The following is an 18,971-nucleotide window of genomic DNA, read 5'->3' as shown; positions in this document are numbered from 1 at the left end:
ATGTCAATGGACAAAGGGATTTTGGGCATTCAGAGTACTAAAGTAGGGTAATGCACCATCAATGATAGCATGTCGGGACTCGACCCCACAACATATGTCAGCACAAAGTAGTTTTTTTCGTTGTTGGAGACTGTAGTCCTTCCTCGAGATCTACCGGAGTCAAGTCCATAAATACCGACTCTGGTGGGACTCGAAACCACAACCTTTGAATTACATCTCACATGAATGACTAGAAGTCCAACGCGCTATCCATTGCGCCACAGAGCCCTTGAATTGTATTAACGTGTGCATTTTTTTTTTCAATGTCAAAGGACAAAGGGATTTTGGGCTTCCAGAGTACTAAAGCAGGATAATGCACCATCAATCTCATCTCACATGCATGACTAGAAGTCCAAGACGCTATCCATTGCGCCACAGACCCCTTTTTGTATAATAAAATAAACTATTTTTTCTTCAATGTCAATGGACAAAGGGATTTTGGGCATTGAGAGTACTAATGTCGGGTAATGCACAATCAATGATAGAATGTCGGGACTCGACCCCACAACATATGTCAGCACAAAGTAGTTTTTTTTCGTTGTTGGAGACTGTAGTTCTTCCTCGAGATCTACCGGAGTCAAGTCCATAAAGACCGACTCTGGTGGGACTCGAACCCACAACCTTTGAATTACATCACACATGAATGACTAGAAGTCCAACGCGCTATCCATTGCGCCACAGAGCCCTGTTTGTATAGTGAAAGAAACTATTTTTTCTTCAATGTCAATGGACAAAGGGATTTTGGGCATTCAGAGTACTAAAGTAGGGTAATGCACCATCAATGATAGCATGTCCGGACTCGACCCCACAACATATGTCAGCACAAAGTAGTTTTTTTCGTTATTGGAGACTGTAGTTCTTCCTCGAGATCTACCGGAGTCAAGTCCACAATGACCGACTCTGGTGGGACTCGAACCCACAACCTTTGAATCACATCTCACATGAATGACTAGAAGTCCAACGCGCTATCCATTGCGCCACAGAGCCCTGTTTGTATAGTAAAAGAAACTATTTTTTCTTCAATGTCAATGGACAAAGGGATTTTGGGCATTCAGAGTACTAAAGTAGGGTAATGCACCATCAATGATAGCATGTCGGGACTCGACCCCACAACATATGTCAGCACAAAGTAGTTTTTTTCGTTATTGGAGACTGTAGTTCTTCCTCGAGATCTACCGGAGTCAAGTCCATAATGACCGACTCTGGTGGGACTCGAACCCACAACCTTTGAATCACATCTCACATGAATGACTAGAAGTCCAAGACACTATCCATTGCGCCACAGAGCCCTGTTTGTATAGTAAAATAAACTATTTTTTCTTCAATGTCAATGGACAAAGGGATTTTGGGCATTCAGAGTACTAAAGTCGGGTAATGCACCATCAATGATAGCATGTCGGGACTCGACCCCACAACATATGTCAGCACAAAGTAGTTTTTTTTCGTTGTTGGAGACTGTAGTTCTTCCTCGAGATCTACCGGAGTAAAGTCCATAAAGACTGACTCTGGTGGGACTCGAACCCACAACCTTTGAATAACATCTCACATGAATGACTAGAAGTCCAACGCGCTATCCATTGCGCCACAGAGCCCTTTAAGTATAGTAAAATGAGCATTTTTTTCTTCAATGTCAAAGGACAAAGGGATTTTGGACATTCAGAGTACTAAAGTAGGGTAATGCACCATCAATGATAGCATGTCGGGACTCGAACCCACAACATATGTCAGCACACAGTAGTTTTTTTCGTTGTTGAAGACTGTAGTTCTTCCTCGAGATCTACCGGAGTCAAGTCCATAAAGACCGACTGTGGTGGGACACTAACCCACAACCTTTGAATCACATCTCACATGCATGACTAGAAGTCCAAGACACTATCCATTGCGCCACAGAGCCCTGTTTGTATAGTAAAAGAAACTATTTTTTTTTCAATGTCAATGGACAAAGGGATTTTGGGCATTCAGAGTACTAAAGTCGGGTAATGCACCATCAATGATAGCATGTCGGGACTCGACCCCACAACATATGTCAGCACAAAGTAGTTTTTTTCGTTGTTGGAGACTGCAGTTCTTCCTCGAGATCTACCGGAGTCAAGTCCATATAGACCGACTCTGGTGGGACTCGAACCCACAACCTTTGAATAACATCTCACATGAATGACTAGAAGTCCAACGCGCTATCCATTGCGCCACAGAGCCCTTTAATTGCATTAAAATTAGCATTTTTTTCTTCAATGTCAAAGGACATGGGGATTTTGGGCATCCAGGGTTCTAAAGCACGATAATGCACCATCAATGATAGCATGTCGGGACTCGACCCCACAACATATGTCAGCACAAAGTAGTTTTTTTCGTTGTTGGAGACTGTAGTTCTTCCTCGAGATCTACCGGAGTCAATAATAATAATAATAATAATAAATTCAATTTATATAGCGCCTTTCAAGGTACCCAAGGTCGCTTAACAAGAGGTGTACACAGGGGGGGGGGCAGGTTAAAGGCCATAGGCCTCTAAGAAGAGGTGTGCCTTCAGGAGCTTTTTGAATGACTCCACTGAAGTGGCACAGCGGATATGGAGGGGGAGCAGATTCCACAGAGTGGGGGCAGAGGCGCAGAAGGCCCTGTCCCCAAAGGTCTTGAGTCTGGTGCGGGGGGTTTCCAGCTGGTCCTTAGCAGAGGACCTGAGGGACCGCAGGGGGGTGTAGGGATGGAGGAGGTCAGAGAGGTAACGGGGGGCCAGAGCATGCAGGGACTTGTAGGTGAGTAGGAGGATTTTAAACTTGATCCGGGACTTAACAGGTAACCAGTGGAGTTGCATCAGGATGGGGGTGATGTGCTGCCAGGGCTTAGTGCCAGTTAAAACCCTGACAGCTGAGTTCTGAACATATTGCAGTCGGTCCAAGGTTTTGGAGGGGAGACCTGTGAGGATGGAATTACAATAGTCCAGACGGGTGGAGATGAAGCAGTGGATGAGTGTTTCAGTGACTGAGTCTGAGAGTGAGGGTCGAAGTCTTGCGATGTTTCTCAGATGGAAGAATGCAGATTTTGTGGTGTTGTTGATATGAGGCTGAAATGACAGGGTGGGGTCAAGGATGACACCCAGGTTGCGGACTACGGGGGATGGGGTGATAGGGCAGCCATCCACTTCCAGCAGAAGATCCCCAACCTTCCTGAGCAGTGACTTGGGGGCCACGACCAGGAGCTCCGTTTTATTGCTGTTCAATTTGAGTAGATTAGAGGTCATCCAGATTTTGAGGTCTTGCAGACAGTTGATTAGTGGGGCCGGTGGAAACTGAGTTGAGGGTTTGGTGCTGATATATAGTTGGGTATCATCAGCGTAGCAGTGGAAACTGAGACCATGATGACGGATGATTTGACCAAGGGGGAGCATGTAAATGGTGAATAATAAAGGGCCGAGCACCGATCCCTGGGGAACACCATGGTTGACTGGTGCCGTGGTGGAGGTGGCATCGTCCAAGGTGACGTATTGTTGGCGGTTGGCGAGGTAGGACTGAAACCAGGAGAGGGCTGAGCCACTGAGACCAATGAGCTCCGCAAGACGGGTGAGGAGGATGGAATGGGATACTGTGTCAAAGGCTGCTGAGAGATCGAGGAGGATAAGAATGGAGATGAGGCCATTGTCGGCGGCAGTGAGGAGGTCGTTAGTAATTTTAATGAGGGCAGTTTCGGTGCTATGGTGAATTCTGAAGCCAGACTGAAGGGGTTCAAAGAGCTCATGGTGGGCCATGTGGTGTTGGAGCTGGGAAGCCACTGCTCTTTCCAGGATTTTGCTTAGGAAAGGAAGGTTGGAGATCGGGCGGTAGTTGTTGGGGTCGTCAGGGTCCAGACCGGGCTTTTTCAGGGTGGGAATGACTGCTGCAGTTTTAAAGCCTGCGGGCACCACACCAGAACCAAGGGAGCAGTTGATGATGGCAGTTATGAAGGGGCAGATAACAGGTAGGCAGGTTTTCACCAGGAAGGTGGGCATGGGGTCCAGCTTGCAGGAGGAGGACTTAGCTCGGGACACTAAGTCGTGCACTTGGTTAGCGTCCAGTGTTGCAAAGGCGTCAGGTGGAGTCAAGTCCATAAAGACCGACTCTGGTGGGACTCGAACCCACAACCTTTGAATCACATCTCACATGAATGACTAGAAGTCCAACGCGCTATCCATTGCGCCACAGAGCCCTTTAAATATAGTAAAATTAGCATTTTTTTCTTCAATGTCAAAGGACAAAGGGATTTTGGGCTTCCAGTGTACTAAAGCAGGATAATGCACCATCAATGATAGCATGTCGGAGTAGTTTTTTTCGTTATTGGAGACTGTAGTTCTTCCTCGAGATCTACCGGAGTCAAGTCCATAATGACCGACTCTGGTGGGACTCGAACCCACAACCTTTGAATCACATCTCACATGAATGACTAGAAGTCCAACGCGCTATCCATTGCGCCACAGAGCCCTGTTTGCATAGTAAAAGAAACTATTTTTTCTTCAATGTCAAAGGACATGGGGATTTTGGGCATCCAGGGTTCTAAAGCACGATAATGCACCATCAATGATAGCATGTCGGGACTCGACCCCACAACATATGTCAGCACAAAGTAGTTTTTTTCGTTGTTGGAGACTGTAGTTCTTCCTCGAGATCTACCGGAGTCAAGTCCATAAAGACCGACTCTGGTGGGACTCGAACCCACAACCTTTGAATCACATCTCACATGAATGACTAGAAGTCCAACGCGCTATCCATTGCGCCACAGAGCCCTTTAAATATAGTAAAATTAGCATTTTTTTCTTCAATGTCAAAGGACAAAGGGATTTTGGGCTTCCAGTGTACTAAAGCAGGATAATGCACCATCAATGATAGCATGTCGGAGTAGTTTTTTTCGTTATTGGAGACTGTAGTTCTTCCTCGAGATCTACCGGAGTCAAGTCCATAATGACCGACTCTGGTGGGACTCGAACCCACAACCTTTGAATCACATCTCACATGAATGACTAGAAGTCCAACGCGCTATCCATTGCGCCACAGAGCCCTGTTTGTATAGTGAAAGAAACTATTTTTTCTTCAATGTCAATGGACAAAGGGATTTTGGGCATTCAGAGTACTAAAGTAGGGTAATGCACCATCAATGATAGCATGTCGGGACTCGACCCCACAACATATGTCAGCACAAAGTAGTTTTTTTCGTTATTGGAGACTGTAGTTCTTCCTCGAGATCTACCGGAGTCAAGTCCATAATGACCGACTCTGGTGGGACTCGAACCCACAACCTTTGAATCACATCTCACATGAATGACTAGAAGTCCAACGCGCTATCCATTGCGCCACAGAGCCCTGTTTGTATAGTAAAAGAAACTATTTTTTCTTCAATGTCAATGGACAAAGGGATTTTGGGCATTCAGAGTACTAAAGTAGGGTAATGCACCATCAATGATAGCATGTCGGGACTCGACCCCACAACATATGTCAGCACAAAGTAGTTTTTTTCGTTGTTGGAGACTGTAGTCCTTCCTCGAGATCTACCGGAGTCAAGTCCATAAATACCGACTCTGGTGGGACTCGAAACCACAACCTTTGAATCACATCTCACATGAATGACTAGAAGTCCAACGCGCAATCCATTGCGCCACAGAGCCCTTGAATTGTATTAACGTGTGCATTTTTTTTTTCAATGTCAAAGGACAAAGGGATTTTGGGCTTCCAGAGTACTAAAGCAGGATAATGCACCATCAATCTCATCTCACATGCATGACTAGAAGTCCAAGACGCTATCCATTGCGCCACAGACCCCTTTTTGTATAATAAAATAAACTATTTTTTCTTCAATGTCAATGGACAAAGGGATTTTGGGCATTGAGAGTACTAATGTCGGGTAATGCACAATCAATGATAGAATGTCGGGACTCGACCCCACAACATATGTCAGCACAAAGTAGTTTTTTTTCGTTGTTGGAGACTGTAGTTCTTCCTCGAGATCTACCGGAGTCAAGTCCATAAAGACCGACTCTGGTGGGACTCGAACCCACAACCTTTGAATTACATCACACATGAATGACTAGAAGTCCAACGCGCTATCCATTGCGCCACAGAGCCCTGTTTGTATAGTGAAAGAAACTATTTTTTCTTCAATGTCAATGGACAAAGGGATTTTGGGCATTCAGAGTACTAAAGTAGGGTAATGCACCATCAATGATAGCATGTCGGGACTCGACCCCACAACATATGTCAGCACAAAGTAGTTTTTTTCGTTATTGGAGACTGTAGTTCTTCCTCGAGATCTACCGGAGTCAAGTCCATAATGACCGACTCTGGTGGGACTCGAACCCACAACCTTTGAATCACATCTCACATGAATGACTAGAAGTCCAACGCGCTATCCATTGCGCCACAGAGCCCTGTTTGTATAGTAAAAGAAACTATTTTTTCTTCAATGTCAATGGACAAAGGGATTTTGGGCATTCAGAGTACTAAAGTAGGGTAATGCACCATCAATGATAGCATGTCGGGACTCGACCCCACAACATATGTCAGCACAAAGTAGTTTTTTTCGTTGTTGGAGACTGTAGTCCTTCCTCGAGATCTACCGGAGTCAAGTCCATAAATACCGACTCTGGTGGGACTCGAAACCACAACTTTTGAATCACATCTCACATGAATGACTAGAAGTCCAACGCGCTATCCATTGCGCCACAGAGCCCTTGAATTGTACTAACGTGTGCATTTTTTTTTTCAATGTCAAAGGACAAAGGGATTTTGGGCTTCCAGAGTACTAAAGCAGGATAATGCACCATCAATCTCATCTCACATGCATGACTAGAAGTCCAAGACGCTATTCATTGCGCCACAGACCCCTTTTTGTATAATAAAAGAAACTATTTTTTCTTCAATGTCAATGGACAAAGGGATTTTGGGCATTGAGAGTACTAATGTCGGGTAATGCACAATCAATGATAGAATGTCGGGACTCGACCCCACAACATATGTCAGCACAAAGTAGTTTTTTTTCGTTGTTGGAGACTGTAGTTCTTCCTCGAGATCTACCGGAGTCAAGTCCATAAAGACAGACTCTGGTGGGACTCGAACCCACAACCTTTGAATTACATCACACATGAATGACTAGAAGTCCAACGCGCTATCCATTGCGCCACAGAGCCCTTTAAATATAGTAAAATGAGCATTTTTTTCTTCAATGTCAAAGGACAAAGGGATTTTGGGCTTCCAGTGTACTAAAGCAGGATAATGCACCATCAATGATAGCATGTCGGAGTAGTTTTTTTCGTTATTGGAGACTGTAGTTCTTCCTCGAGATCTACCGGAGTCAAGTCCATAATGACCGACTCTGGTGGGACTCGAACCCACAACCTTTGAATCACAACTCACATGAATGACTAGAAGTCCAACGCGCTATCCATTGCGCCACAGAGCCCTGCTTGTATAGTAAAAGAAACTATTTTTTCTTCAATGCCAATGGACAAAGGGATTTTGGGCATTCAGAGTACTAAAGTAGGGTAATGCACCATCAATGATAGCATGTCGGGACTCGACCCCACAACATATGTCAGCACAAAGTAGTTTTTTTCGTTGTTGGAGACTGTAGTTCTTCCTCGAGATCTACCGGAGTCAAGTCCATAAAGACCGACTCTGGTGGGACTCGAACCCACAACCTTTGAATCACATCTCACATGAATGACTAGAAGTCCAACGCGCTATCCATTGCGCCACAGAGCCCTGTTTGTATAGTAAAAGAAACTATTTTTTCTTCAATGTCAATGGACAAAGGGATTTTGGGCATTCAGAGTACTAAAGTAGGGTAATGCACCATCAATGATAGCATGTCGGGACTCGAACCCACAACATATGTCAGCACACAGTAGTTTTTTTCGTTGTTGGAGACTGTAGTTCTTCCTCGAGATCTACCGGAGTAAAGTCCATATAGACCGACTGTGGTGGGACACGAACCCACAACCTTCGAATCACATCTCACATGCATGACTAGAAGTCCAAGACACTATCCATTGCGCCACAGAGCCCTGTTTGTATTGTAAAAGAAACTATTTTTTTTTCAATGTCAATGGACAAAGGGATTTTGGGCATTCAGAGTACTAAAGTCGGGTAATGCACCATCAATGATAGCATGTCGGGACTCGACCCCACAACATATGTCAGCACAAAGTAGTTTTTTTTCGTTGTTGGAGACTGTAGTTCTTCCTCGAGATCTACCGGAGTAAAGTCCATAAAGACCGACTCTGGTGGGACTCGAACCCACAACCTTTGAATAACATCTCACATGAATGACTAGAAGTCCAACGCGCTATCCATTGCGCCACAGAGCCCTTTAAGTATAGTAAAATGAGCATTTTTTTCTTCAATGTCAAAGGACAAAGGGATTTTGGACATTCAGAGTACTAAAGTAGGGTAATGCACCATCAATGATAGCATGTCGGGACTCGAACCCACAACATATGTCAGCACACAGTAGTTTTTTTCGTTGTTGGAGACTGTAGTTCTTCCTCGAGATCTACCGGAGTCAAGTCCATAAAGACCGACTGTGGTGGGACACTAACCCACAACCTTTGAATCACATCTCACATGCATGACTAGAAGTCCAAGACACTATCCATTGCGCCACAGAGCCCTGTTTGTATAGTAAAAGAAACTATTTTTTTTTCAATGTCAATGGACAAAGGGATTTTGGGCATTCAGAGTACTAAAGTCGGGTAATGCACCATCAATGATAGCATGTCGGGACTCGACCCCACAACATATGTCAGCACAAAGTAGTTTTTTTCGTTGTTGGAGACTGCAGTTCTTCCTCGAGATCTACCGGAGTCAAGTCCATATAGACCGACTCTGGTGGGACTCGAACCCACAACCTTTGAATAACATCTCACATGAATGACTAGAAGTCCAACGCGCTATCCATTGCGCCACAGAGCCCTTTAAATATATTAAAATGAGCATTTTTTTCTTCAATATCAAAGGACAAAGGGATTTTGGGCTTCCAGTGTACTAAAGCAGGATAATGCATCATCAATGATAGCATGTCGGGACTCGAACCCACAACATATGTCAGCACAAAGTAGTTTTTTTCGTTGTTGGAGACTGTAGTTCTTCCTCGAGATCTACCGGAGTCAAGTCCATAAAGACCGACTCTGGTGGGACTCGAACCCACAACCTTTGAATCACATCTCACATGGATGACTAGAAGTCCAACACGCTATCCATTGCGCCACAGAGCCCTGTTTGTGTAGTAAAATAAACTATTTTTTCTTCAATGTCAATGGACAAAGGGATTTTGGGCATTCAGAGTACTAAAGTAGGGTAATGCACCATCAATGATAGCATGTCGGGACTCGACCCCGCAACATATGTCAGCACAAAGTAGTTTTTTTCGTTGTTGGAGACTGTAGTTCTTCCTCGAGATCTACCGGAGTCAAGTCCATAAAGACAGACTCTGGTGGGACTCGAACCCACAACCTTTGAATCACATCTCACATGAATGACTAGAAGTCCAACGCGCTATCCATTGCGCCACAGAGCCCTTTAAATATAGTTAAATGAGCATTTTTTTCTTCAATGTCAAAGGACAAAGGGATTTTGGGCTTCCAGAGTACTAAAGCAGGATAATGCACCATCAATGATAGCATGTCGGGACTCGAACCCACAACATATGTCAGCACAAAGTAGTTTTTTCGTTGTTGGAGACTGTAGTTCTTCCTCGAGATCTACCGGAGTCAAGTCCATAAAGACAGACTTTGGTGGGACTCGAACCCACAACCTTTGAATCACATCTCACATGAATGACTAGAAGTCCAACGCGCTATCCATTGCGCCACAGAGCCCTTTAAATATAGTAAAATGAGCATTTTTTTCTTCAATGTCAAAGGACAAAGGGATTTTGGGCTTCCAGAGTACTAAAGCAGGATAATGCACCATCAATGATAGCATGTCGGGACTCGAACCCACAACATATGTCAGCACAAAGTACTTTTTTTCGTTGTTGGAGACTATAGTTCTTCCTCGAGATCTACCGGTGTCAAGTCCATAATGACCGACTCTGGTGGGACTCGAACCCACAACCTTTGAACCCCTCAAGATCTACCGGAGTCCAGTCCTCAATGACCAACTTCTGTGGGACACGAACCCACAACCATTGAATCACATCTCACATGCATGGCTAGAAGTCCAATACGCTATCCATTGCGCCACAGACCCCTGTTTGTATAGTAGAAGAAACTATTTTTTCTTCAATGTCAATGGACAAAGGGATTTTGGGCATTCAGAGTACTAAAGTCGGGTAATTCCCCATCAATGATAGCATGTCGGGACTCGACCCCACAACATATGTCAGCACAAAATCGTTTTTTTTCGTTGTTGGAGACTGTAGTTCTTCCTCGAGATCTACCGGAGTCAAGTCCATAAAGACCAACTCTGGCGGGCCTCGAACCCACAACCTTTGAATTACATCACACATGAATGACTAGAAGTCCAACGCGCTATCCATTGCGCCACAGAGCCCATTAATTATAATAAAATGAGCATTTTTTTCTTCAATGTCAAAGGACAAAGGGATTTTGGGCTTCCAGCGTACTAAAGCAGGATAATGCACCATCAATGATAGCATGTCGGGACTCGAACCCACAACATATGTCAGCACAAAGTAGTTTTTTTCGTTGTTGGAGACTGTAGTTCTTCCTCGAGATCTACCGGAGTCAAGTCCATAATGACCGACTGTGGTGGGACACGAACCCACAACCTTTGAATCACATCTCACATGCATGACTAGAAGTCCAAGACACTATCCATTGCGCCACAGAGCCCTGTTTGTATAGTAAAAGAAACTATTTTTTCTTCGATGTCAATGGACAAAGGGATTTTGGGCATTCAGAGTACTAAAGTCGGGTAATGCACCATCAATGATAGCATGTCGGGACTCGACCCCACAACAGCACAAAGTAGCACAAAGTAGTTTTTTTTCGTTGTTGGAGACTGTAGTTCTTCCTCGAGATCTACCGGAGTCAAGTCCATAAAGACCGACTCTGGTGGGACTCGAACCCACAACCTTTGAATCACATCTCACATGAATGACTAGAAGTCCAACGCGCTATCCATTGCGCCACAGAGCCCTTTAATTATAATAAAATGAGCATTTTTTTCTTCAATGTCAAAGGACAAAGGGATTTTGGGCTTCCAGTGTACTAAAGCAGGATAATGCACCATCAATGATAGCAAGTCGGAGTAGTTTTTTTCGTTATTGGAGACTGTAGTTCTTCCTCGAGATCTACCGGAGTCAAGTCCATATAGACCGACTCTGGTGGGACTCGAACCCACAACCTTTGAATCACATCTCACATGAATGACTAGAAGTCCAACGCGCTATCCATTGCGCCACAGAGCCCTTGAATTGTATTAACGTGAGCATTTTTTTCTTCAATGTCAATGGACAAAGGGATTTTGGGCATTCAGAGTACTAAAGTCGGGTAATGCACCATCAATGATAGCATGTCGGGACTCGACCCCACAACATATGTCAGCACAAAGTAGTTTTTTTTCGTTGTTGGAGACTGTAGTTCTTCCTCGAGATCTACCGGAGTCAAGTCCATAAAGACCGACTCTGGTGGGACTCGAACCCACAACCTTTGAATTATATCACACATGAATGACTAGAAGTCCAACGCGCTATCCATTGCGCCACAGAGCCCTATAAATATAGTAAAATGAGCATTTTTTTCTTCAATTTCAAAGGACAAAGGGATTTTGGGCTTCCAGTGTACTAAAGCAGGATAATGCACCATCAATGATAGCATGTCGGAGTAGTTTTTTTCGTTATTGGAGACTGTAGTTCTTCCTCGAGATCTACCGGAGTCAAGTCCATAAAGACCGACTCTGGTGGGACTCGAACCCACAACCTTTGAATCACATCTCACATGAATGACTAGAAGTCCAACGCGCTATCCATTGCGCCACAGAGCCCTATTTTTATAGTAAAAGAAACTATTTTTTCTTCAATGTCAATGGACAAAGGGATTTTGGACATTCAGAGTACTAAAGCAGGATAATGCACCATCAATGATAGCATGTCGGGACTCGACCCCACAACATATGTCAGCACAAAGTAGTTTTTTTCGTTGTTGGAGACTGTAGTTATTCCTCGAGATCTACCGGAGTCAAGTCCATAAAGACCGACTCTGGTGGGACTCGAACCCACAACCTTTGAATTACATCACACATGAATGACTAGAAGTCCAACGCGGTATCCATTGCGCCACATAGCCCTTTAAATATAGTAAAATGAGCATTTTTTTCTTCAATGTCAAAGGACAAAGGGATTTTGGGCTTCCAGTGTACTAAAGCAGGATAATACACCATCAATGATAGCATGTCGGGACTCGACCCCACAACATATGTCAGCACAAAGTAGTTTTTTTCGTTGTTGGAGACTGTAGTTCTTCCTCGAGATCTACCGGAGTCAAGTCCATAGAGACAGACTCTGGTGGGACTCGAACCCACAAACTTTGAATCACATCTCACATGAATGACTAGATGTCCAACGCGCTATCCATTGCGCCACAGATCCCTTTAAACATAGTAAAATGAACATTTTTTTCTTCAATGTCAAAGGACAAAGGGATTTTGGTCTTCCAGTGTACTAAAGCAGGATAATGCACAAACAATGATAGCATGTCAGGACTCGACCCCACAACATATGTCAGCACAAAGTAGTTTTTTTCGTTGTTGGAGACTATAGTTCCGCCTCAAGATCTACCGGAGTCAAGTCCACAATGACCGACTCCGGTGGGACACGAACCCACAACCTTTGAAACACATCTCACATGAATGACTAGAAGTCCAACTCGCTATCCAATGCGCCACATATCCCATTAGATATAGTAAAATGAGCACTTTTTTCTTCAATGTCAAAGGACAAAGGGATTTTGGGCATCCAGAGTACTAAAGCAGGATAATGCACCATCAATGATAACATGTCGGGACTCGAACCCACAACATATGTCAGCAAAAAGTAGTTTTTTTTGTTGTTGGAGACCATAGTTCTTCCTCGAGAACTACCGGAGTCAAGTGCATGTTGCCCGACTCTGGTGGGACTCGAACCTACAACCTTTGAATCACTTCTCACATACATGAATCCAACACGCTATCCATTGCGCCACAGACCCCTGTAATTTTAGTAAAAGGAGCTCTTTTTTCTTCAATGTCAAAGGACAAAGGGATTTTAGGTAGGGATCGACCGATATATCGGTCGGCCGATATTATCGGCCGATATTCGCATTTTTTACGTGTATCGGTATCGGCCGATACGCGGCCGATTTTCGCCGATTTTTTTTTATTTATTTTTTTTACTTGTTCTACCTCACCTGTTTTTACTATTTGTTAAATATAGTTTTTTATATTGAAGTTCAATAAATGTTCCTTTTTTTTAATTGAGACTTGTAACATTTGTTATCAGTGTAATTTTTATGATTGAGGGAGCAAAAAAAAAAAAAAAAGTAGTATCGGCTCTAAATATCGGTATCGGCGTATCGGCTAAGGCTGATGAAAAAATATTGGTATCGTATCGGCCCTTAAAAATCCGTATCGGTCGATCCCTAATTTTAGGCATCCAGAATACTAAAGCAGGATAATGCACCATCAATGATAGCATGTCGGGACTCGAACCCACAACATATGTCAGAACAAAGTCGTTTTTTCCGTTGTGGGATACTTAGTGACTATAGTTCTTCCTCGAGAACTACATGAGTCAAGTCCATATTGAACGACTCTGCTGGGACTCCAACCCTCAACCTTTGAATCACATCTCACATGAATGACTAGAAGTCCAACACGCCATCCGTTGCACCACAGAGCCACATTTTTATTCAAAAATAAAATCTCTTTTCTTTAATGGCCAAGGACAAAGGGATTGTAGGCATGCAGAGTACTAAAGCAGGATAATGCTTCATCAGTGATAGCATGTCGGGACTCGTACACACAACATATGTCAGCACAAAGTAGTTTTTTTCGTTGTTGGAGACTATAGTACTTCCTCGGGATCTACCGGAGTCAAGTCCATGTGACCGACTCGGGTGAGACTCGAACACACACCCTTTGAATCACAACTCACATGAATGACTAGAAGTCCAACGCACTATCCATTGGGCAACAGAGCCCTCTAAATGTAGTAAAATTAGTACTTTTTTCTTCAATGTCAAAGGACAATGGGATTTTGGGAATCAAGAGTACTAAAGCAGGATAATGCACCATCAATGATAGCATTTCGGGACTCGAACCCACAACATATGTCAGCACAAAGTAGTTTTTTTTGTTGTGTGATACTTAACGACTATAGTTCTTCCTAGAGATCTACCACAGACAACTCCACAATGATCGACTCTGGTGGGACTTAAACCCAGAACCTTAGAATCACATCTCACATGAATGACTCGAAGTCTAACGTGCTAACCATTTGTATAATATTATACATATCGCATTCAGTGTTTCAATATTCATTCAAGTATGAATGAATACTAATAGTATAATAATAATAGTAGTCCAACACGCCACAGAGCCCTGATTGTAATCTGAAAGAAATTATAAATTTTTTAATGTCAAAGGACAAGGGACTTTAGGGCATCCATAGTACTGAAGCAGGATAATGCACCATCAATGATAGCATGTTGGGACTCAAACCCACAACATCGGTCAGCAGCATGTCGTTTTTTTTGTTGGAGGATACTTTGTGACTATAATTCTTCCTCGAGACCTACCGGAGTCAAGTCCATAATGACCGACTCTGGTGAGACTCGAACCCACAACCTTTGAATCACATCTCACATGAACGACTCGAAGTCTAACGCGCTAACCATTTGTATAATATTATACATATCGCATTCAGTGTTTCAATATTCATTCAAGTATGAATGAATACTACCTTGATATCCAGTGTGCTACACAAGGATAATGCACTATCAATGATAGCTTGTCTGGATGCATCCGACAACATAGGTCAGCAACATGCAGCTTTGTTACTTGTAGGATACTTAACTCTTTAACAAGTTTCGAATGGACGCCAGGAGCTGTCCTATTGACGTAGCGGGAGATACAGGTCTGCCTCCAGATTTACAGTAGTCAGGTTGAATTACGCATTAATATCACCTCGTGTGGGACTCGAACCCACAACCTGGGAGTCACGCATCACATGAGTGACTAGATGTCCAACGCGCTATCCATTGCACAACAGAGCTCTTTTGTACACTTGTACGCTGGGTAGTCGACTAGCAGGTGAAACAGGTCTGTCTTTGTTCATTATCCAATGACAAGAACAATTTATTCGTGTTGTGGCCGCATGTTGGTTCCCTGTTTTTTATGAGCACTGTACTGTCATGCGTACTGTACTACCTCGAGGCTCACACCGGCTGTCATGAATAACTGTAAGCAATGTCCATGAGGAGCGGCTTCAGCGGGACCGAGTCCATCCCCACACGGGGACTAGGAGTCAGTGGTGCGTTCCATCCCCACACGGGGACTAGGAGTCAGTGGTGCGTTCCATCCCCACACGGGGACTAGGAGTCAGTGGTGCGTTCCATCCTCACACGGGGACGAGGAGTCAGTGGTGCGTTCCATCCTCACACGGGGACTAGGAGTCAGTGGTGCGTTCCATCCTCACACGGGGACGAGGAGTCAGTGGTGCGTTCCATCCCCACACGGGGACGAGGAGTCAGTGGTGCGTTCCATCCTCACACGGGGACGAGGAGTCAGTGGTGCGTTCCACGTTCCATTGTGTCCAAGACTGTCAACACTCCCGTCGACACCAGCAAACAGAGGAGGAAGTGGTAGCGGGAGAAACAGGTCTTTCTTTGTTCAGCGTCCAGGTGTCCAGGAGCGCAGGAGGCCGGCTGACCTACTGACCCCCCTGCTGTGTGAAGCCTTAAACACTCTGCGTGGGGGGCTCATGGTCACGGGTGTGCTGGAACAACTGCATATGAAGGACATTAACCAGATGGTGTAGAACATTGTATTTTTTTATTGTCCTCTTGCGTGAACAAACAAATCATTGCCATCTCATCAGCAATTTTGTCAAATGTTTGTAAATAAACTACCAGGTATGATTAATAATGAATTATATGCAAATATAAGAATCCCAACAATTGATCAGATTGTGTGAGCAAAAAACATGGATTTATATTGTTGAAAAATAAACCAATTTTTACGACTTATTCAGTCAGCTTTTTAACGTTTGGATTGAACGTTTCAACCGACCAACAGGATTGCTGTGTGACCTATTGAAATGTTGAAACCCCTGACCTCCATAGAGACTGGCCTATAGGCTAGCAGCAAGCAGGGGGTCAGAATGGGGGGTCGTAATCTCCCTCATGTCATGTGGGAGATTTGGAACGCAAAAACCATAGTATCAAAATATCATCACCCTAATCTGACTGGTGCATCGGGATCGGGCTGCTCTAGGGTCAGAGGTCACGACGCCAAACCACACCCCTTCTAGAACTTAAGATGTTTGGGTTCGAGGGGTGTCGTCCCGGTACCCCCCCCCCCCCCCCCCCATCCGCACACACATACAAGGACCGATGTGTGTGTGTGTGTGGAGGGGGCAGGGGGGTATGTAAAGCACGTCCTGTTTGACTTACCAGGACAAAGAGCAGCACTTCCAGCAGCAGCAGCGGCATCTGTCGCCATCCTGATGGGAGACTGTAACAGCTGTAAAACCAACGAGGAAGAGGGAGAGAGAAGGAGGGGTCCGCTTGGTTGGTCCCAGCCTGAGACCCCCTAAGACCCCCCCCCGCCCAGCCACCCACCGTCGCTATGGTCTTTCAGACGGCAACAAAAGTATGGCTGCCCCACACCTCGTTGAGATGACTGAACATGAAGATATAGAGAGAGAGAGAGAGAGAGAGAGAGAGAGAGAGAGAGAGAGAGAGAGAGAGAGAGAGAGACAGAGAGAGGGGGAGAGAGACAGAGAGAGAGAGAGAGAGAGAGAGAGAGAGAGAGAGAGAGAGAGACAGAGACAGAGAGAGAGACAGGGGGAGGGGGAGGGGGAGAGAGAGAAAGAGAGGGAGAGAGAGAGAGAGAGAGAGAGAGAGAGAGCGAGAGAGAGAGAGAGAGAGAGAGAGAGAGAGAGAGAGAGAGAGAGAGAAAGCAAACACCTCTTCTCCTTTCGGCCATAAATCCCAGGCAGAAACCGAGAGGAACAAAGAGTGAGAGGACAGGAGCCGTCAGAAGGTAAAGAGAGGTAGACGGGGAGTAGAGTAGAAGATAAATAAGAGTAGAAGATAAATAAGACGTGTTTGACTCGCTGCTGATATGGGTCAGGGTCTCCGCCTGGTCGACTCGGAGAGGACCAGCCTGTCGGAGGAAGTGGACTAAACACCGCTCCCATCGGAGGACGGTTCAGGTTCCTCTTTCCTCGTAATCGTAGAGAGCAGGTGGCGTCTTTCCTCCGTGGTCGTCGATCAGAACAGTGTTTTTCAAACTAAAGGTACGAACACACCAAACGCGTAACCCGCGTAAGATTTACGCGCGTAACGCAGCTAAAATGTTGCTTGACCATTTTGTGTCAAAAATGGTCCTACGCAGCTACGCGTCTACGCTCCTACGCGCCTAGATGAGTCCATGTCCATGCAAGTGAACGGAGCGTTCCCTCTTCGTCATAACTATCAAACCAAACATCCTTCACATTCACCGAGCGAACATTACGAAAGTAAAATGCACATTTCTCGCTAAAAATGTTTCCATAAACACATTTAATGGCGTAACTATGTTACTATTTCCACACAGAATAAAGAAAGATGTCGGCCGTATGCCTCTATCCAAGCTCACTAGTCTCTGCCAGTGACGTCGGGTCAAGCTCAACGCTGATTGGGCAACGCGGCTAATCGTCATGCGTAGGAGCGTAAAAAGTTCAATTTTTTGAACTCCTTGCGTAGGCGCATAGGTGCGTTAGGTGCATATATACGCAGCTCATACGCGGCTAACGCGGCTAAAATGTTGCTTTAGCGCATGTAACGCATCTACGCAGCTCATACGTGCGTAAACCAATGGTTCCCTATGGAAAAATTGCCGATTTTATACGCGTCTTACGCGGGTAACGCGGTTGGTGTGGCCGTACCTTAAGGTCTGCGTACCACTGGTGGTACGTGAGGGTACTGCAGGATGTATCTGGGATTTTATCCTTGAAATAGACACATTTATAATAATGTAAAAAATAATATAAATCTTTGAAAATTAATTGATTAGAAATCGTGTTCAATAAATAATGCATTAAGGTTCGATGCTGGGTCTGCGAAAGGTCTTGACGACAGTCTAGTGATAGAGCTGAAGTGGTTGGGAGCTAAAGGTCTAGAGGCTTCTTTCTACGTGAGCTGAAAGGGGGGGGGGGGACACTGTAAGGTACACCGTGCAGGGGTGATGTCATGGCCCCATGTGAACCAGCCATAATGGAACCGAGGCACAAAACACACGGTCTCCCGCAGCTGACAACGAGCCCCTAGACCTCGATGAGGGGCCTGTTCATAAAGATCGACTCTGGTGGGACTCGAACCCACAACCTTTGAATCACATCTCACATGAATGACTAGAAGTCCAACGCGCTATCCATTGCGCCACAGAGCCATTCTAGCGTTTGCGTGTGGCATATTGTTCATGTGTGAACTTATTATAATTTTTCTAATGTAAAAGAATTTAACAATTCCTTCATTCACCACGTTAAGAATCCAAAGAGCAATCCAAACAGAAACGGTCCAGATATCCACCGACCCCAAGCCGTCCAACAGGGTGCAAACACCGCCTGGGAACCAGAGCAGCAACCCAGCAAGGACAAGGGACCTCAGACACACCTGCAGCTCCACACAGAGATGACATCATCACAATCCACCTGCCCCTGGGTCACCCCCCCCCACACACACACACACACACACACACACACACACACAC

The 18,971-nt window shown here is 44.9% G+C and overlaps 30 non-coding genes across 30 annotated transcripts; all 30 read right to left on the bottom strand.

Annotated features, from left to right (window-relative positions):
• Window positions 1-175: 175 nt before the first annotated feature.
• On the bottom strand, window positions 176-267 carry trnar-ucu (transfer RNA arginine (anticodon UCU)). Its single transcript is given in 2 exon segments — window positions 176-211; window positions 231-267. It is a non-coding gene; the product is annotated as a tRNA-Arg (tRNA).
• Window positions 268-632: 365 nt separating this feature from the next.
• On the bottom strand, window positions 633-724 carry trnar-ucu (transfer RNA arginine (anticodon UCU)). Its single transcript is given in 2 exon segments — window positions 633-668; window positions 688-724. It is a non-coding gene; the product is annotated as a tRNA-Arg (tRNA).
• A 210-nt stretch (window positions 725-934) lies between these two features.
• trnar-ucu (transfer RNA arginine (anticodon UCU)) lies at window positions 935-1,026 on the bottom strand. Its single transcript is given in 2 exon segments — window positions 935-970; window positions 990-1,026. It is a non-coding gene; the product is annotated as a tRNA-Arg (tRNA).
• A 210-nt stretch (window positions 1,027-1,236) lies between these two features.
• Window positions 1,237-1,328, bottom strand: trnar-ucu (transfer RNA arginine (anticodon UCU)). The gene is given in 2 exon segments: window positions 1,237-1,272; window positions 1,292-1,328. It is a non-coding gene; the product is annotated as a tRNA-Arg (tRNA).
• Window positions 1,329-1,539: 211 nt separating this feature from the next.
• trnar-ucu (transfer RNA arginine (anticodon UCU)) lies at window positions 1,540-1,631 on the bottom strand. The gene is given in 2 exon segments: window positions 1,540-1,575; window positions 1,595-1,631. It is a non-coding gene; the product is annotated as a tRNA-Arg (tRNA).
• A 512-nt stretch (window positions 1,632-2,143) lies between these two features.
• trnar-ucu (transfer RNA arginine (anticodon UCU)) lies at window positions 2,144-2,235 on the bottom strand. The gene is given in 2 exon segments: window positions 2,144-2,179; window positions 2,199-2,235. It is a non-coding gene; the product is annotated as a tRNA-Arg (tRNA).
• Window positions 2,236-4,126: 1,891 nt separating this feature from the next.
• Window positions 4,127-4,218, bottom strand: trnar-ucu (transfer RNA arginine (anticodon UCU)). Its single transcript is given in 2 exon segments — window positions 4,127-4,162; window positions 4,182-4,218. It is a non-coding gene; the product is annotated as a tRNA-Arg (tRNA).
• Window positions 4,219-4,398: 180 nt separating this feature from the next.
• Window positions 4,399-4,490, bottom strand: trnar-ucu (transfer RNA arginine (anticodon UCU)). The gene is given in 2 exon segments: window positions 4,399-4,434; window positions 4,454-4,490. It is a non-coding gene; the product is annotated as a tRNA-Arg (tRNA).
• A 210-nt stretch (window positions 4,491-4,700) lies between these two features.
• On the bottom strand, window positions 4,701-4,792 carry trnar-ucu (transfer RNA arginine (anticodon UCU)). Its single transcript is given in 2 exon segments — window positions 4,701-4,736; window positions 4,756-4,792. It is a non-coding gene; the product is annotated as a tRNA-Arg (tRNA).
• A 180-nt stretch (window positions 4,793-4,972) lies between these two features.
• Window positions 4,973-5,064, bottom strand: trnar-ucu (transfer RNA arginine (anticodon UCU)). The gene is given in 2 exon segments: window positions 4,973-5,008; window positions 5,028-5,064. It is a non-coding gene; the product is annotated as a tRNA-Arg (tRNA).
• Window positions 5,065-5,274: 210 nt separating this feature from the next.
• trnar-ucu (transfer RNA arginine (anticodon UCU)) lies at window positions 5,275-5,366 on the bottom strand. The gene is given in 2 exon segments: window positions 5,275-5,310; window positions 5,330-5,366. It is a non-coding gene; the product is annotated as a tRNA-Arg (tRNA).
• A 210-nt stretch (window positions 5,367-5,576) lies between these two features.
• On the bottom strand, window positions 5,577-5,668 carry trnar-ucu (transfer RNA arginine (anticodon UCU)). Its single transcript is given in 2 exon segments — window positions 5,577-5,612; window positions 5,632-5,668. It is a non-coding gene; the product is annotated as a tRNA-Arg (tRNA).
• A 365-nt stretch (window positions 5,669-6,033) lies between these two features.
• Window positions 6,034-6,125, bottom strand: trnar-ucu (transfer RNA arginine (anticodon UCU)). The gene is given in 2 exon segments: window positions 6,034-6,069; window positions 6,089-6,125. It is a non-coding gene; the product is annotated as a tRNA-Arg (tRNA).
• Window positions 6,126-6,335: 210 nt separating this feature from the next.
• Window positions 6,336-6,427, bottom strand: trnar-ucu (transfer RNA arginine (anticodon UCU)). The gene is given in 2 exon segments: window positions 6,336-6,371; window positions 6,391-6,427. It is a non-coding gene; the product is annotated as a tRNA-Arg (tRNA).
• A 210-nt stretch (window positions 6,428-6,637) lies between these two features.
• Window positions 6,638-6,729, bottom strand: trnar-ucu (transfer RNA arginine (anticodon UCU)). The gene is given in 2 exon segments: window positions 6,638-6,673; window positions 6,693-6,729. It is a non-coding gene; the product is annotated as a tRNA-Arg (tRNA).
• Window positions 6,730-7,094: 365 nt separating this feature from the next.
• On the bottom strand, window positions 7,095-7,186 carry trnar-ucu (transfer RNA arginine (anticodon UCU)). Its single transcript is given in 2 exon segments — window positions 7,095-7,130; window positions 7,150-7,186. It is a non-coding gene; the product is annotated as a tRNA-Arg (tRNA).
• A 180-nt stretch (window positions 7,187-7,366) lies between these two features.
• On the bottom strand, window positions 7,367-7,458 carry trnar-ucu (transfer RNA arginine (anticodon UCU)). Its single transcript is given in 2 exon segments — window positions 7,367-7,402; window positions 7,422-7,458. It is a non-coding gene; the product is annotated as a tRNA-Arg (tRNA).
• A 210-nt stretch (window positions 7,459-7,668) lies between these two features.
• trnar-ucu (transfer RNA arginine (anticodon UCU)) lies at window positions 7,669-7,760 on the bottom strand. The gene is given in 2 exon segments: window positions 7,669-7,704; window positions 7,724-7,760. It is a non-coding gene; the product is annotated as a tRNA-Arg (tRNA).
• Window positions 7,761-8,273: 513 nt separating this feature from the next.
• On the bottom strand, window positions 8,274-8,365 carry trnar-ucu (transfer RNA arginine (anticodon UCU)). Its single transcript is given in 2 exon segments — window positions 8,274-8,309; window positions 8,329-8,365. It is a non-coding gene; the product is annotated as a tRNA-Arg (tRNA).
• A 512-nt stretch (window positions 8,366-8,877) lies between these two features.
• trnar-ucu (transfer RNA arginine (anticodon UCU)) lies at window positions 8,878-8,969 on the bottom strand. The gene is given in 2 exon segments: window positions 8,878-8,913; window positions 8,933-8,969. It is a non-coding gene; the product is annotated as a tRNA-Arg (tRNA).
• A 210-nt stretch (window positions 8,970-9,179) lies between these two features.
• Window positions 9,180-9,271, bottom strand: trnar-ucu (transfer RNA arginine (anticodon UCU)). The gene is given in 2 exon segments: window positions 9,180-9,215; window positions 9,235-9,271. It is a non-coding gene; the product is annotated as a tRNA-Arg (tRNA).
• Window positions 9,272-9,481: 210 nt separating this feature from the next.
• Window positions 9,482-9,573, bottom strand: trnar-ucu (transfer RNA arginine (anticodon UCU)). Its single transcript is given in 2 exon segments — window positions 9,482-9,517; window positions 9,537-9,573. It is a non-coding gene; the product is annotated as a tRNA-Arg (tRNA).
• Window positions 9,574-9,782: 209 nt separating this feature from the next.
• On the bottom strand, window positions 9,783-9,874 carry trnar-ucu (transfer RNA arginine (anticodon UCU)). The gene is given in 2 exon segments: window positions 9,783-9,818; window positions 9,838-9,874. It is a non-coding gene; the product is annotated as a tRNA-Arg (tRNA).
• A 584-nt stretch (window positions 9,875-10,458) lies between these two features.
• Window positions 10,459-10,550, bottom strand: trnar-ucu (transfer RNA arginine (anticodon UCU)). The gene is given in 2 exon segments: window positions 10,459-10,494; window positions 10,514-10,550. It is a non-coding gene; the product is annotated as a tRNA-Arg (tRNA).
• Window positions 10,551-11,066: 516 nt separating this feature from the next.
• On the bottom strand, window positions 11,067-11,158 carry trnar-ucu (transfer RNA arginine (anticodon UCU)). The gene is given in 2 exon segments: window positions 11,067-11,102; window positions 11,122-11,158. It is a non-coding gene; the product is annotated as a tRNA-Arg (tRNA).
• A 180-nt stretch (window positions 11,159-11,338) lies between these two features.
• On the bottom strand, window positions 11,339-11,430 carry trnar-ucu (transfer RNA arginine (anticodon UCU)). Its single transcript is given in 2 exon segments — window positions 11,339-11,374; window positions 11,394-11,430. It is a non-coding gene; the product is annotated as a tRNA-Arg (tRNA).
• A 211-nt stretch (window positions 11,431-11,641) lies between these two features.
• Window positions 11,642-11,733, bottom strand: trnar-ucu (transfer RNA arginine (anticodon UCU)). The gene is given in 2 exon segments: window positions 11,642-11,677; window positions 11,697-11,733. It is a non-coding gene; the product is annotated as a tRNA-Arg (tRNA).
• A 180-nt stretch (window positions 11,734-11,913) lies between these two features.
• On the bottom strand, window positions 11,914-12,005 carry trnar-ucu (transfer RNA arginine (anticodon UCU)). The gene is given in 2 exon segments: window positions 11,914-11,949; window positions 11,969-12,005. It is a non-coding gene; the product is annotated as a tRNA-Arg (tRNA).
• A 210-nt stretch (window positions 12,006-12,215) lies between these two features.
• On the bottom strand, window positions 12,216-12,307 carry trnar-ucu (transfer RNA arginine (anticodon UCU)). The gene is given in 2 exon segments: window positions 12,216-12,251; window positions 12,271-12,307. It is a non-coding gene; the product is annotated as a tRNA-Arg (tRNA).
• A 6,251-nt stretch (window positions 12,308-18,558) lies between these two features.
• Window positions 18,559-18,650, bottom strand: trnar-ucu (transfer RNA arginine (anticodon UCU)). The gene is given in 2 exon segments: window positions 18,559-18,594; window positions 18,614-18,650. It is a non-coding gene; the product is annotated as a tRNA-Arg (tRNA).
• Window positions 18,651-18,971: the final 321 nt, after the last annotated feature.

The sequence above is a fragment of the Gadus morhua genome, chromosome 1, assembly GCF_902167405.1.
Source record: "Gadus morhua chromosome 1, gadMor3.0, whole genome shotgun sequence".
NCBI classification, from domain to species: Eukaryota; Metazoa; Chordata; class Actinopteri; order Gadiformes; family Gadidae; genus Gadus; species Gadus morhua.
Note: the sequence above shows the minus strand (reverse complement) of the source record. Positions and strands in the feature narration are given on the sequence as shown.